The 15,349-nt window shown below is 35.8% G+C and overlaps 1 long non-coding RNA gene across 3 annotated transcripts in view; it reads right to left on the reverse strand.

Annotated features, from left to right (window-relative positions):
- The window catches only part of LOC143434584 (uncharacterized), a 36,028-nt gene that overhangs the window by 10,693 nt on the left and 9,986 nt on the right, over positions 1-15,349 (reverse strand). For 2 of the 3 annotated variants that reach the window (XR_013104192.1, XR_013104191.1), the window contains exons 2-3: positions 10,025-10,185; positions 688-942 (exon numbers count right to left, since the gene is read on the reverse strand). This is a non-coding gene — a long non-coding RNA (uncharacterized LOC143434584). Of the gene's footprint in view, positions 1-687; positions 943-10,024; positions 10,186-11,268; positions 11,402-15,349 lie in introns of those variants that run through there. The other variant, XR_013104193.1, reaches the window with a different exon arrangement.

The raw sequence follows: 15,349 nt of genomic DNA on the forward strand, positions 1-15,349 counted from the left end.
GAAATCAAGTCTAATATAATGCTTTATCTTTACATCATTTTAAGAGAATAAACTTTTCCAGAATTATTGTTAAAATTGAAATTTATAAGGTGTGTTACCAGTACTAAATACAAACAAATAGGATGTAGCATAATGAAAGAACTTCTCTGAAATGGTGAAAAAATGGACATCCAAGCATTAGGTACTCTTTGGTCATGGGAATTCAAATTACAGATATTTATATTATATATCTTAGAATGGCTAGTATAGTGTTTATTTTTGTTTCTTGTCATACATTTGGTCCTTGGACACAGGATGTGTGTCTTTACAATGACACCTTGAAAGTTCAGATTTGAGAAGCAACCTGACCACTGTACCACACATTGCAATATTTACCCAAACATGGTATTTTATTTACTCATAATTTACCATCTGACTAAATACTATAGATTTAGAACTGCTTTACTACTGTCCATCCATATGCAGACTATACAATCTGCTGTCATTTCTAAGTAACTCAAGGATCAATAGCATCAAAACCTTGTGGGTTTTGATCATAGTTAGACATGTATCTGATGAATTTTTACTCTTGTACAACCATATGAATACATGATTACATATATATCATATCTTGAGAATAATAGGAAAAATGTAAAAATAATCTGGAAACAGGGATGCAATATGATTACTATAACTGAAGAAACATACCCTTGCTTGAGACAGTTGCATGCAGTCCTTAACAACCACTGAGATCCCAATGAGATATTGTATCGAATTAGGTGAAATCAGCAGAGTCATTTTGCAGATAAGCAAAACAAGATTCTGTGTACTCCAGTAGTTTTCATGAAGACTGTAGTTCTCTGTCTTGATCCATAGGATGATTTCTTAATCTCACTGATGGTTTGTGGTATTTTTATATACTGACACTCAGTGACTTCACCTGGTCAGAAGGCTCAACAAAGGCTACAAGTCAGATAAGCAAGAATATGATGGTTTCATCAGTGGAGGGAAAGCTAAGCCTGATTACAATTCTGCTTATGTCTTGTTAGTGCTAATATTTGTGCAACTATGTTTCTTCTGAAAAGAACTAACAAGAGAGATTATGTGAAGTAAACTGTGAATTGCATGTTGTTCATTCAGCATGTGTTGGCAGTGAGACCCAACTTCTCCTTTTGGGATCACAGCCAGAATATACAGAAGAAGAAGAAAGAAGAGGAAGAAGAAGAAGAAGAAGAAGAAGAAGAAGAAGAAGAAGAAGAAGAGGAAGAGGAAGAGGAAGAGGAAGAGGAAGAGGAAGAGGAAGAGGAAGAGGAAGAGGAAGAGGAAGAGGAAGGTGGAGGAAGAGGAAGGTGGAGGAAGAGGAAGGTGGAGGAAGAGGAGTAGGAGAGAGGAAGTGGAGGAGGAGGAGGGAGAGGAAGAGGAGGAGGAGGGAGAGGAGGAGGAAGAGGAGGAAATAAAAAAGAGAATGAAAGAAAGAAAAAAGGAAGGAAGAAAGGAAGGAAGGAAGGAAGGAAGGAAAAAAGGAACAGCAAAAAGAAAAGGAAAGGAAAGAAAAATAAAGGAAAAGAAATGAAAAAGGGCATAACCAGGCACAGTGCATCTAGGAGAGACAGGAAATGCTGGACCCAGAAACATATGTTACTGAATTTATATTGGTTCCCTTAAAAGTATCCAGGTCTTCCTCACATGGAATGGTGACAACATTAAATGGAGTTCTGCATAATGAAGCTGTTTGAAGTCTGCTGAACATACTCATTATTCTCTCAAATCAAATCAAATCAAATCTATGCAAATATTTATTATTTGCTAAACTTTTAGAGAAGAAACAATACAACATATAGTTTGTTAAGACATAAAAAAAATGTTTTTCTTTACCAAGAAATAGAGTTCCATTGCTTAAAGATTTGTCTTACAGGTATTTTCATCTAAACTGAACATTTTAAGATCAGTCATTTGTTAGCTTTCATATTATGCAATTTTATTACTGGGTGAAGTTATTGGAGGTTTAAATTTAAAATGTTTATAACACAGAGGCTTAATAAATCTAAGAACTGAAACACTTGCTAGAGAGCCAATGTGTTGCATGATTGAAGCTTAAGCATTTTGTTTAATGCCAGGTTCTCTGAGAGTGTTAAGAATTAACAGGCAATTAAAAAAAAAAAAAAAAAAAAAAAGCCAAGAAAAGAAAAACACTAGACAATATTTCTGGGTCATCAAAATTTTAAAATTCATAAGGTTTTACCAATTGAGATGGTTTCTCTTACAACTCAGAAAATGACAATTCAGAGGTTAATGTTCCATGGACACTTTTAGAATTACCAAGTGAATTCCATACCATAAATTGCTTCAAATATTTTACTTGGAAAATAATTTATGTTCATTGGTGTAATTTAAAAGAAGGCCTGATATATTGTATATAAAATAAATTTTACTTTTTAATTATTTTAAAATTATTCACTTATTATTAAAAAGCCTCACTTCAGGTTTTGAAAATAAAGTGACAATATTAATTGATGTAGCACACTATGTTGAAAACACACTGCATTTTCAATTTTTCATTGCAAAATTATTTTCACAAATTACAAAAGCAGAAATTTTAGGGACTGAAATTTATTATGTTATGTAGATAAGTTCTATATTCTCAGAAGTAAAATTCTGAATGGGTATTGCTCATTCTCATGTGTAGACGGGTCATAACATTCAATCACAACTCTGTGTCTCATTGGGAGGACTGCATTCATCTAGGATGTCAGGCAATAAAGATCAGGAAAACACACATGATGGTACTCTCTCCTGTGGCCCATAGAGCCTTCCTGAAGTATCTGTTCCCTTCTCACATGTTTACTTAGTTATACTTAATTACAACCATGCAGCTGATCATCTTTGAGGTACTGAGAGTATTCAGTTTTATTAGATCAGTATATTCAATGAATAAACTGGCATCTTTTTTGTAAGATAAAATAAGACACTACAAAAAAAACTAGTTGAAAAGTACATTTAAATATTTATAGATGAGTCTATTAAATTAAAAGTGCATAGGAAACTCAGAAAAAGTGAGAGGAGATAATATCATTACCCTACTCATGTGGAAAATTATCAGAAAGTAAAATTTAAAGGCAACGCACACACATACACACACACACACACACAATGAGGAGAGAGGTGAATATTATTTATGGTATATGACAAGGAACATCCTTATTAGATTTTTATTTTATTATATATTGTGATTCATCTATTCATTCTCAAAGAGTTTAATCAGCCTATTATTTACTTGGAAATAACATTTCAGTTTTACTATGAGATGGTCAAATTTATGTGTAGAGTGGTTTTAGGAATACAGCAGGTTATTGTGAGAGAAAGCAACACTTTTCTTAGGTGTGGAAAATATGAGAAAGAAATGGGAAGAAATGACAAGCTGATCTTCTTCAAAAATAGAGACATTGCTATAGAGGTCATTTCACTTTTAAGGAGACTGAGGAACTGGATGAAGATGTTAGAGGAGACATCTTTGTCTCCAGTCCTTCAGTAAAAGGGAGAACTAAAGTGAATGAATTGAAGGGGAACAAAATAAATTATGACAGAAAGAACATGAAAAAATAGAACCCTATTGCCCTACAAGGGGAATATAGATGACAAACTAAGTATAGAAATTAAGATTTAAAAACCTGCACCTGACAGGGAAAATGGAAATAAACAAGGTCAATGATAACTCAAAGACAGAACCAGTCATGAAAATCTGAGAGAATTTCCACGTCATTGATGGGAGCAATTCTCAAAGTACACACATGACCTTCATATCTATTGTAATAAGCTCCCTGCCTTAGAGAAGAGTCAATGAGTTACAGCCTCAGAAGAGACCCACAGCTCAACACTAACTACAGAGGGAGGAAGTCTGAGGAGGGAGAAGAGGGAAGTTAGAGAGGAGAGGAGAAGCAATGACAGCTTGAGTAAGCAGGTGTGCTGCTCTGATGTAGAAGTTCCGGGCCACACTCTCAGCCCTGGTAAGTGAGCAGATGGGACTTCAGGATGGCTGCAGTCTCTCTATCCTCTAACCTTCTGGGACTTTGTCCTTCCACTGTGGCAGAGCAGAATGCCAAACACAGACAAGGTCAAAGACACATTTTGGAGTCTGCAGAATGGCAGAGTCAAGCAGCCCAAAAGACGATTTTATTTTGAAAAATCACAGGGATTTGGGAAACACGTGAAATTCGTTTAGTTCTAAAACTTGAGATTCTTCTGTATCAGACACATACAATAGTGTCTCACAGGAATTAAGACATAGTTATAGCACAGACATTTAAAAGATTAGACAGCTGCAGAGGAGATGGAAGTTTGTGATATGAAGAGAAAGTAGCATACGGTTTTGGAAAAATTCACATAAAACTAATCAATACACAAAATAGAGGTGATGCCATAATTCATCGCCAATCTATTGTATTCTAAATTCTAAGACTATATACTGATATACATATGATTTTTATAAGTAGAGTTTCAGGATATGTTAAATAATATAAATAAAATATTAATTTATATAGAAATATAATCAAGTATACAAAGAAAACATGTGACCTTTGCTTCTGATGGTACTGCAGTGCATTAGACAATTTTACTTGGTAGTAGCCTCTAGGACTTAGAGATTTGAAAAGCATATGGAGTTATGAAAACTTGTTTAAACAAAAATAAGTTGAAATACTTTAATATAATCAGTGAAATGTGTGGTGTGATTTTGTGATGAGTAGTTTTATGATCGATAAAAAACTTAAACATATAAAAAAAATAACTGCTTTCCTGGTATTCTGGTTTTGGATTTAGTAGCATATGGGTGTTTTCATTCAAGGGAAAAAATAAGAGGAATAAGATTTAAGTAAAATGCAGATAGAGAAAGAGAAGATAACGCATACCTCTAGTAGAATATCAATAAGTGGTAGGTAGACAGACAGGTTAACGTGAGAGAGGTTAATCGAGAGAAGACTACACTGAAAGGAACGTTGTATTAATGGGCAAGATTTGTAAGCATAGATTTTCTATCTAGGTAAACATACCAACGGTTGGCATGATGAGAGGAGGTTACTGATGGCTTTGAGATATTAGGTGAAGGAATGCAACAAGGACGCAAATGATAGCAGCTGACATTGAGTCCTTACAGTACTTTAGGGAGGAAAGACAAGGACAGGACATTCTACTTGATTATTGTGCTTTCTTGGAAAACATCTGGTATAAAAATCTATCTTAGACTGTCTCTGATAACCTGAGGATAAAACCACATGAGAAAGTTTCACAAGGAAACACTGGAGCAGGCTTAAGTTAAAATTAAGAAGAAAATGTTTGCATATAGAAAAACAGAAGATTGTTTCCTTGAAGGAAAAGGAACACTTCTGTGAGAAATGCAGTCATATTTTTGCAACACAAAACAATAGTAAATTATATAAAGAGAGTCTATCACTAAAATTTTGACGGCATGGCTCTCTATGGAGGGCTACCTAAGGTGTCTTCTCCCTGCAGTCTTTGAATAGCATCTCCATATTCTCCTGCTGTTCTTCTATCTTAGGTTCCTTTTGTATCCAGATCTGTAGCAATCATTACAAATTCAATGAAACCAGAAACAAAATTTCTTCCTTCTCCAAGGGTCTGCATTCTCATTTAGCTCTTACGTTTAAGCCCTTTATTGTCTTTCCAATAAAATATTTGAGGTTCATTTTCTTTAAGTCAACTATTTGTCTTTGAAATCCAGATGAATTGATGGAGTTTCCTTTCTGCTTTGAAAACATTACTGGCTCTGAACCTTCTTTGTCCTTTGCCTTTCTCACAACAGGTTTAAGTGCTAAAACATTGTACCCTGCTTGTCAGATTTCGTCATTACATCAGTTTATTATTATATTAATCTGGAATATTAATAGTACATATTAAAATGTTAGATCAATCTCCTTTTTAATCCTTATTCTAAAATATACCAGAAGTAAAAAAAAATCTATTTCCTTGTGATGAAATTAAAATCCCTAATTAAAAATTAAATTTTTAATTAAATTAAATTAAATTAAAATTTAAAAGCACTAATTAAAAAATTAGTGCTGTCACTAATAGTCAGGAGGACTCAATTTCCATTATTTTTCTATTTGTTTATTCACTTTACATCCAAGTCACTGTCCCCCTCCCAGTCCATCCTCACAAAGTTCTTCCCCATCCTATCTCCCCTTCTGCTTTGAGAGGGGAGAGGCCTCCTCTGGGTATCTGCCCACCTCAGGCATATAAAATCTCTGTGTGGCTCTCCCACTGAGGCCAGCAAGGCACCCTAGCCAGAGGAAGAGATTCCACAGATGGACAACAGTTTTATGGACTGCTCTCGCTCTAGTTCCTGGAGTACCCACATGAAGACAGAGCTGCACATCTGTTACATATGTGTGGGAGGCCTAGGCCCAGCCTGTGTACACTCTCTGAGAATTCCCAAGGATCCAGGTTAGTTGACACTGTTGCTCTTCCTTTGGAGTTACTATCTCCTTCAGGGCCCTCAATCATTCTTCTAATTCTTCCATGAGAGTCCCCAAACTCATCCACTGTTAGGGTATGGACCTCAGCATCTGTCTCAGTCTGCTGCTACATGGAGCCTCACAGAGAACAATTAAACTATGCTCCTGTCTGCAAGCATAACAGAGTATCATTAATAGTGTTAGGGATTAGTGTTTGTCCATGGAATGGGTCTCAAGTTGGGCCACTGGTTATTGGTTATCCATTCCCTCAGTCTCTACTCCATCCATTCTGCCTACAGATCTTATAGATTGGGTTGGTGAACTTATCCTTCCACTGAGGGTCCTGCCTGGCTACAGGAGGTGCCCCTTCAGGTTCCATATCCCTAGGACTGTGAGTCTCAGTCACCCCCATAGATTCTTGGGAGCCTACCCTACCCCAGACTCTGGGATGTCATAGAGATGCCCCCCACCATCTACCTACACCATTTTCTGGGCCTTTCTCCTATCTTTCCCCACAACCAATCCTGAACCCTCCTCTCCCTGTTCCTTTCCCAACCCTCTCTCCCATCCAGTTCTCACCCTCCATCCGCCTTATATGACTATTTTATTTTCACTTCTAAGTGACATTAGAGCACCCTCCCTTGGGCTTTCTTCTTGTTTATCTTCTTTGGGTTGTGGAGTGCACTGTGGGTATCTTGTACTTTATGGCTAATATCCATTTATAAATGAGTTCATACCATGTGTGTCTTTTTAGTTTAGGTTACCTCATGTACTGTTAAGAACGTCATTTGTCCAGGAGTGACTTTACATGCATCATGATATTGTGCTGGTGATGTGGCCTTAGAAGTATTTTCTTTTGTTGAAGTTCTAATGTTCCAATCAAGCGATAGTTTCATTTGTAAGTATTTGATTAGTATACACCAATTATATTTAATACTGTTTCATTATGACATTTTACACATGCATAGAATACATCTCATTACAATTATTCTCATCTGCCTCTCATATTCTGTCTCTATGCTTTCTGATCATGTTTGCTTTCTTCACAAAACTCTTACTCATAATAGTGTTACAGAGTAGAAAGAATATTTTAATCATATTTTGATAAATTTTATATTTAAAAATAATCTTGGTCACTTGAAACTAAGATTCAGGTATGATATGTGATGTTAATATGAATAAAAATAGAAATGATAGAAATAACAGAAATATCTATCAGTTCAATGAAAAATATATGAATACATGTATTCTCTTTTCTCAGGTTATAAGCAACTGTAGTTTGTAATGTGTCCCTGGTGAATATTAGCAAAACAAAGAAAAAATTTCAAGACACCATTTTTGGACCTCACAAATAATAAATTTTAAATGTACTTGATTATTTCCAGCACATGAAAACAATAAAACAATAGTTATATTTTTTATAACATTGAAGTGACTAGAGAAAGTTTACCAAATATATGCAAAATTTCATTAAAGAAGGTAGGAATCTTATATTGGATCCAGGCACCAAAAAGGGTTGCTTTCTGAGCATTCATTATTGCAATACTAAATCAGGTCAACTTGGCTATGTCTGCCAATTACCACAAGAAAATATTTTTTGTTAAGGTAAGGCAGTAATTTTACTATGTGTGTCTTGGTGTTTTGTTTATTTGTTTGTTTGGTTGGTTGGTTGTTAGTGTCACACATGTGTACACAAGTGTGTGTGTGTGTGTGTGTCTGTGTTTGTATATGGATGCTTACTTTTTTTAGAATAAAGCTTAAAAAGAACATTTAACAATATAGGCATTTGTTTGAAGAAAGGAAGTTAGAATAGGACTTCCTACCTACTCACAATTGTAGATCTACTAGATTCCAAAGATTGGGGGTGGGGGTGGGGACTAAATGCCCAGTAACAGTAATCAGAAATCCAGGCAGTTATGGTGGGCTTTTAAGTCCCCTATCAGCCAATCACCAATTCAGAGCCAACCTTTCTGGAGAAGGTCCATCATCAGTGCTGAGCAGCTAAGGGCAATTACCAAAGCCCACATTCAGGCAGGTATGGACTGAGTTCACCTACCCTGAACTTGATGCCTGTGCCAAACAGCCTTGTGTCCACAGCACACACCAGCTTTGTACAATCATGCTGAAGAAGCACTGAATGTCACAGAAAAAATATAATTTTTAAAGGCAAAATTTCCAACTAATATTTGTGTTAACACATTTTAGAATCATAAATGTGTGCATGCGTGTGAGTTATTATTTTATTCTAAATTGCATATGATGGTTTAAATTTAAAAGGAAAATGCAACACTATAGATAAGCACAGTGAAAGAGTTTTAATTTTTATAGTTCTTAAAGCTTACTATTTGGAAATAAATATTATAAATGTCCAGAAACAGAGCATTTGGGGAAAAATAATTATTATTCATTGAGAATTCAATGTAGAAACAACAATAAAAGAAGAGAATGAAAGAAAAGAAAAATGTCTCTCCTCAATTATCTAAATATTAATAGCAGTAAATTAAATTACTGAAGAAATCTTGTGGTGTAAATCAGCCCATGTTAGAAAAGCCTTGTTTGAAATACTTTAAAATAAATCTTAGGTGAGATGCAGCTTATGTAGGAACTAGCAAATTTAGTTTTCCACCTCTTTTGCCTTTTGAATAAAAAGCCTCTATTTTCATACTTTTGACCTAATATCTAATTGACTTTTGAGTGCTAATCATTGCTTTCTCTAGTAAACAAGATTCTGTGCATAGACATGGGAAGCAATTGAAAGCTCACAGGATTTGTGAGAATGAAAACAAGAAGGACTACCTAGACATGGTGTGAATCTTCCTTCCCTAGAGCTTTTAAAAATAGACACCCATCTGTTTAGAATAATTTAATAAAATTCTGCCAAGGTACAAAATATATCCAAGTTTTGAATTCTCTGAACTTTTTATGAAAAAGAGAAAGAAAGAGATGCCTTTGATAAAAACACTTGAATTAGAACATAGAACTCAAAAATATTAAATTTATTATTTCAAATGGAACATTTTTTTGTAAAATGTTTTTAGCAGACATTAATAGACAAAATATATTTTTTGTAGAATAATACAGTCTCAGATAGATTGGTTAGTCTATGGCTTGAATAAGAAGGAAGGTATCCTTTGATTTTCTCCAGTCCTGAAACTTGGAATTTGGGACTTTAACTGAATGCAGTTTCTTGGACCAGGGTATCATGTGCGTTCAGTGGAATGGAACAAATCAGTAGAGGATGAAAGTTGTTTAAAACAGCAGTTCCAAAGAAGGCTTCAATACAGATCTTTCTCTGTAGTACTTTGTAGCCAGCAGGCCTGTGTAATGCATTCTCAAATGTGGAATTACTTTCCTCATATTGCCTCAGTGGGCACAGATAGATTTGGAGCTTGTGTTGGTGTCTGGTTGTAGTCATTGAAGAGTAGTGATTGAATGTTTGTGACAATTTTTCTATAGTGGAAACATTACAGTAGGTTCACACAATGTGTGCTTGTGCACACATGCATGTTTACATAGGTATGCAGATATTTCAATAGGCCATTAGGTAAACACATTTAAGAGAAAAGCACAAAACTTACAAAATATAAGCAGGGGCAGGGCAAGGAATTCCATCACTGTAGACAAATGACAAAACTTCAGATGAAAAGGAAGTCAAAGATGCTCAGTTTCTCAAGAGGGTGATGTGATGACTTGTTTCAGTTCAGGTTTTCCTCACAGGAGGTTATCCAAACTGGCTTAGCTGCGAGAGAATGAATAAAATACAAACATCATTATCTGCCCCAGTTTTCACAGATCCAGAACTATGCTAACTCTTATCCGCTGACTTTTATTAGTAACCCCGTCTATCTGATCACCATTTATATTGTTGAATGGGTTATTGATCTTCATGTGACATAGATTACAACATATCGCATAGCGACAGAGTGACATCTAACTGGACGTGAGTGAAGGAGGTTTAGAGGATGAGATGAATATTTGTAGTTCAGTACTCTAACCTTATGAACACTTGCACATGTTCAGGAAAGCCCACAGGATAAAATTTATGTATTGCTAATGATTTTTATTGGCCCTCTGGCCCAAACCAGTGGCACGCTGCCCAGGAATCTGAAGGAATCCTGTTTTTGGTTACTAGTCAGAATACAAAGAGCAATAAAATTCCAAAAAGTACAGTGAAAGCAGTATACATTTATTCAGGTGATTTTCTCTCTCTCTTTCTCTCTCTCTTAATTTTGAAGTTATGCATTGTTGCACAAGGGTAAACTAGATGTAGATCATTTTCAAACATCTTGGAGAGAACTGCACAAACCGTTCATATCTATTTGTTTATGTTAATTGCCTGTACAACGTCATAAAATGGCTAATATGAGCCATAGCCTCCTTTTTCCTGCTCCATAAATGATCCCCTATATTCCTGACAGTGTTCTGGGCAAATACTTTGCCTATATTAAAAGCAGATACTTGGATAATCTACAAGTTTTATATAATAGTATAGATGGTCTCCCTGTATGCAAGGTAAGGATAAATTTCCTCTTAAATTTTAGACATTCAATCAAAAGAAAGATGACTTGGTTATAATCACCATGGTATATTTCTGTTTTCAGTCTGCTTTTCTAAACTTCATATTACTTATTTGAAACATAGATTTAGAATTATAGAAAATTTTCAAAAGTAATTTTAGAAGGTACATTGAGGACTAGGAAAGTAACATGCCTGCTGGACAAGTGCAAGAACATGGTTTCACATTTATGGTACCTACAAGAAAAGTCGGTTTATTTACATGTTTCTCTTATGCCTGTGCTGGGGTGTGGTGACCAGTAGATACCTGTGACTGGTGGCTATCCAGTCTAGACACAGTAGCGAGCATCAGGTTTACTGAAAGTCCCTTTAAAACTCTTGTGAGGTTATAATTGTGAGGTATCAATTTCTTCTTCCCTTTTCTCCTTCCAAACTCTCCCAGATACCTGTTCTTGCTTTCTGCAAAATTCATGTTTTTCATTATTATTACAGACATACACACAAACACACGCACATATACAAACGTGTATATACATGTAACATATATATGTTACATTACATAAATACAAGCTGTTCAGTCATTATGTTACTTGCATGTATGTTTTCAGAGCTGATCATTGGTATAAGCAACTGTTCTGTTCTTCCGTGGAAAGACTATCTCCTCCTCTTAGCATTCCTTACTTGCCTGCGGTTCCTTGTGTAGAGTTGGACTTAATAACTGCTGAAGATGTGGAGTATCACGCCTAGTAGTGGAAACCTAGCCTACTACCCAGGGCTTGTGAAGTTGTGACTCTTGGAGGAGAACCTATTATTTATCACTTTATTAGCTAGCATAATAATTAACTACATTCTAGAAATCTCTCCTTATATCCACAGATCAGTTTAGTTCTCATCCTTCAACAAAGAAACTCTCCTTGTGATTGATTAACCATTACTGAAATCCACAGCCAACCAAAAACAGTTGTGGGGTCGAGTCTCAATTAATACAGCTACAAAGTAACTTCTGCACCTAAGTGAGAAATGTAGTTTTTATTTCCTCAGAGCAAGTGATGAGGTGAGAGCTGTGTTAATACACAATTTAGGCTGATTTAGGCTGAAATCAGAGTGTTTCCCTCTCTAGCGTAACTATCCCTAAAGCCTCTGTACAATTACTTTTACAAGACAACTGATTCATTCCTGCATCTCTCAGCTTCTGATTAAATTGCTCTGCCTGGCCTCATACCAACTTTAGCAATATGTTCTAATCTGCTGGTTCCTTCTCCTTCTCTAGCTCATTCTGTTTTCACCTGTGGCTAGCTTGTTCTCTTTCCAATGTGTCTCTGTATAACTGTCCAGATAAAACTGCTATATATATACCACAAACCACATACTACCTCTCTGTCTCTCTCTGTCTGTGTCTTTCTTTCTGTTTCTGTCTATCTCTGTCTCTCTCCCTCCCTTTCTCTCTCCCTTCCTCCTTCCCTGCCTCTCTCTCTCTCTCTCTCTCTCTCTCTCTCTCTCTCTCTCTCTGCTTGTAGCATGTAAGTAGCCTTTCTTTCTGCCCTGTTCTTCTGAGAGTTAGATGTATCATATCTCTGACTCATTCTGTCAAATCTTCTGATTCATCACTTTGACTTCCCCTCAATTAGATATCCCTTCCAAATATGGCATATTTCTTCTACAAATCAACCTTAACTTCATTGTTAGGGATTAAAGATGTATACTAAGGACATGTCTGTATTCCAGCCAGATTATACTGTATCCCTGGCATGTCTGCATTTTGGCTGGATCATATAGATCTAGAAGGTCTTCAGATACAACCCCTTGACAGAGAAGCCATTTTCCTGTATGAAATACCAGGTTTGACATCAGAGCATTAACTAAGCCAGGCAACAAAATGGTGTATAGCATTGGCATTTGGGGTCATGCTAATAGTCAATGGGGTGACAGGATATGTACTACTGACAGAACAAAACTTGTGTATCTGGGGCTGGCAAGAATGCAGAGTGAGAGACTTTGAACTCTTTTAACCCTTAAGAGTATATACATATAGACAGACAGACAGACAGACAGACATATATATTTGGATTGATGACATCCAACCAAAGAACCTCCCAAGCCACTACTTTATTTCTTCTCCCTGTACTTTTTATACCTTCTATAGAAAATTACCCTGTAGATAAAATATACCATGAAAGGAGATTTACAGAAAAGTGTTGATATCAAGTTCAAAGTAGTTTTTCATTCTATAAGGTCATTATAAGTTCAAAGCACCAGTTTCATATAGCCTCACTTTATCATTGTACACATCTGTAGCTTCATCCATGGATCTGACCTAGATTGAATGGTTTTCTTTGATTACAAATTTGTCCCAAGCCTATTTCTCTTTTTAGTGTAATTGTGAAAGCTCATTGTATTTCTTACTATGCACCCATTTACTTACTATTCCACTAGCAGTGAGCATATTCTAGTCTTGAATCTAACTTTAGTATATCTCTCTGGCACTAAAACCATCTCTTAAAACTTTCTTCTTAAAATTATTTGAATCAAATCAGGAATTCTATAAAACCTTTAATTCATCTAAATAATATTAATTAATAAAAGTTCATTTTAATGATGATCTGCAGGAAATCTGCCCAATAGGCTAGGCTAATGCTCAGGAATCATTAGAATAAGTAATAGTGACAGAAAAGGCATATCAGAAACAAGAAACCATCCTGGGATAAAATCTCTGATGGTTCTGCAACTCAGAGGTTACCTATTAGAGCCATGCAAAGCGGTGGGCCATTGCAAGAAGACTTATTTAATTGCCACTAGCATTTCCTAGATGGCTCCTGACATTACTGGCTTGGGTTTGGCTCTCATTTCATCCATACATCTGAAGAAACAAAAGCAATTCTTATATATAAATCATGTTAAAGCAAGAGTCTAACATGTTTCAGCATTGAGCAAGTCACTACATATTGCCATAGACTACAAAATAGAAGGTCAATATCAGAATTAACCCATCATCTTCCTTGAGCAAGAAACCCTCCTTTAATACAGTCACTTCAAAACTAGTCTTCATTATGTCTGTTGCTTCCCAATCAATGACATACCAAAGGTCAGATTTAAATTCTCCAAACCTGTGTGATGAGTTCATTACTTGCCTTGGTGTTATTAAATTCTTCTATGAACCACTGAATGGAAACACTAATCAAATCAAGACAATAATAAACTGGGGCACTAGAAGTAAAAGAGCATCTTAAATGCCTATTTGGCAAAAATACTCATAACTCTTGGAAAATTGGACTGTATGTGCCAAGTGGCAGAGAAAATGGAAGATCACAAGAGCCCTGGAGAGAGCTGTTGGACACATGGTGATGAATCCTGTGCTTAAGCAGGTAGAAATGAAGTTCATGAAAATAAAAGCTACTATTCTGAAGATAAAGCATGCAAAATAAGGATGATAAAGCAGCAAACATGATAGTCATAAATTTTTAGGATTCAGTTGAATTTGCAGAAAACTTAATAAGCACAGCTATTATCCAAAATGCTGAGAGTCAGCACACAGGCAATGAGCAGGCTCAATGTGAGATTATGGGGGTGGAGAACATAGCTAGTAGTGACAGAGGCAGACAAGAGTTGAACTTGTAAGCTGAGTGCACTGACCTTGAAAGAGACACTCATAAATGACCTCACAAAAGGCACTGCAAATCCCTAGTTTAAAGAAGTCTGAGAAAAACTCACATAGCAATATTGAGAATCCTGAAATTATAGAGAAAAGAAAATTGAAAATGATAAGAGACAGTTAAGTGTAGTCAAGTGTTCTTGGTATGTGAAAGAGCTGAAAAGGGGGAAACGGGAAGGAAGGAAGAAAAGGGAGTACAGAGTAAGTAATCTCAAAAGATGATGTACCAATTAATACATAGTAAGAAAATCATTTACATAAGTGAATACATTGTAAGTAAAACTTGAAGATGAAATTCCATAACATATGCATCCTAGCCTTGTAATTCAACAGCTGTGTCATCCATATGCACTGAAAAGGTTTGTTTCATTTGTAGCTAGACAGAATCATACCTGGCTTTCACAGATCTCCAGGACAATGCAAAAGTCATATTGATTATCATTAATTCCATAAAAAGTTTGCTAACTATTCCTTTGAACATATTTTCCTTCATTATACTTATTTTATTTCCCTAGGAACAAGGTCAGTAATATGTTTCCTATGGCTATTGTATTCACAAGGTGCTGGGGATCTTTTAAGCAGACAAAGCAGACATGATACGTGGTTCTTTAGTAGATGTCCATTACCAAATTGTGAGCAAAGATTGCACTTGCTGAGAGCTGTGAGGATGAATCTGGAGGATGGTGACATTCAGCTTCTTGAACTTGTTGATGATTTTCCACTACTCTTAGTCCATGAA

This window comes from Arvicanthis niloticus, chromosome 16 (genome assembly GCF_011762505.2).
Source record: "Arvicanthis niloticus isolate mArvNil1 chromosome 16, mArvNil1.pat.X, whole genome shotgun sequence".
Classification (NCBI taxonomy): domain Eukaryota; kingdom Metazoa; phylum Chordata; class Mammalia; order Rodentia; family Muridae; genus Arvicanthis; species Arvicanthis niloticus.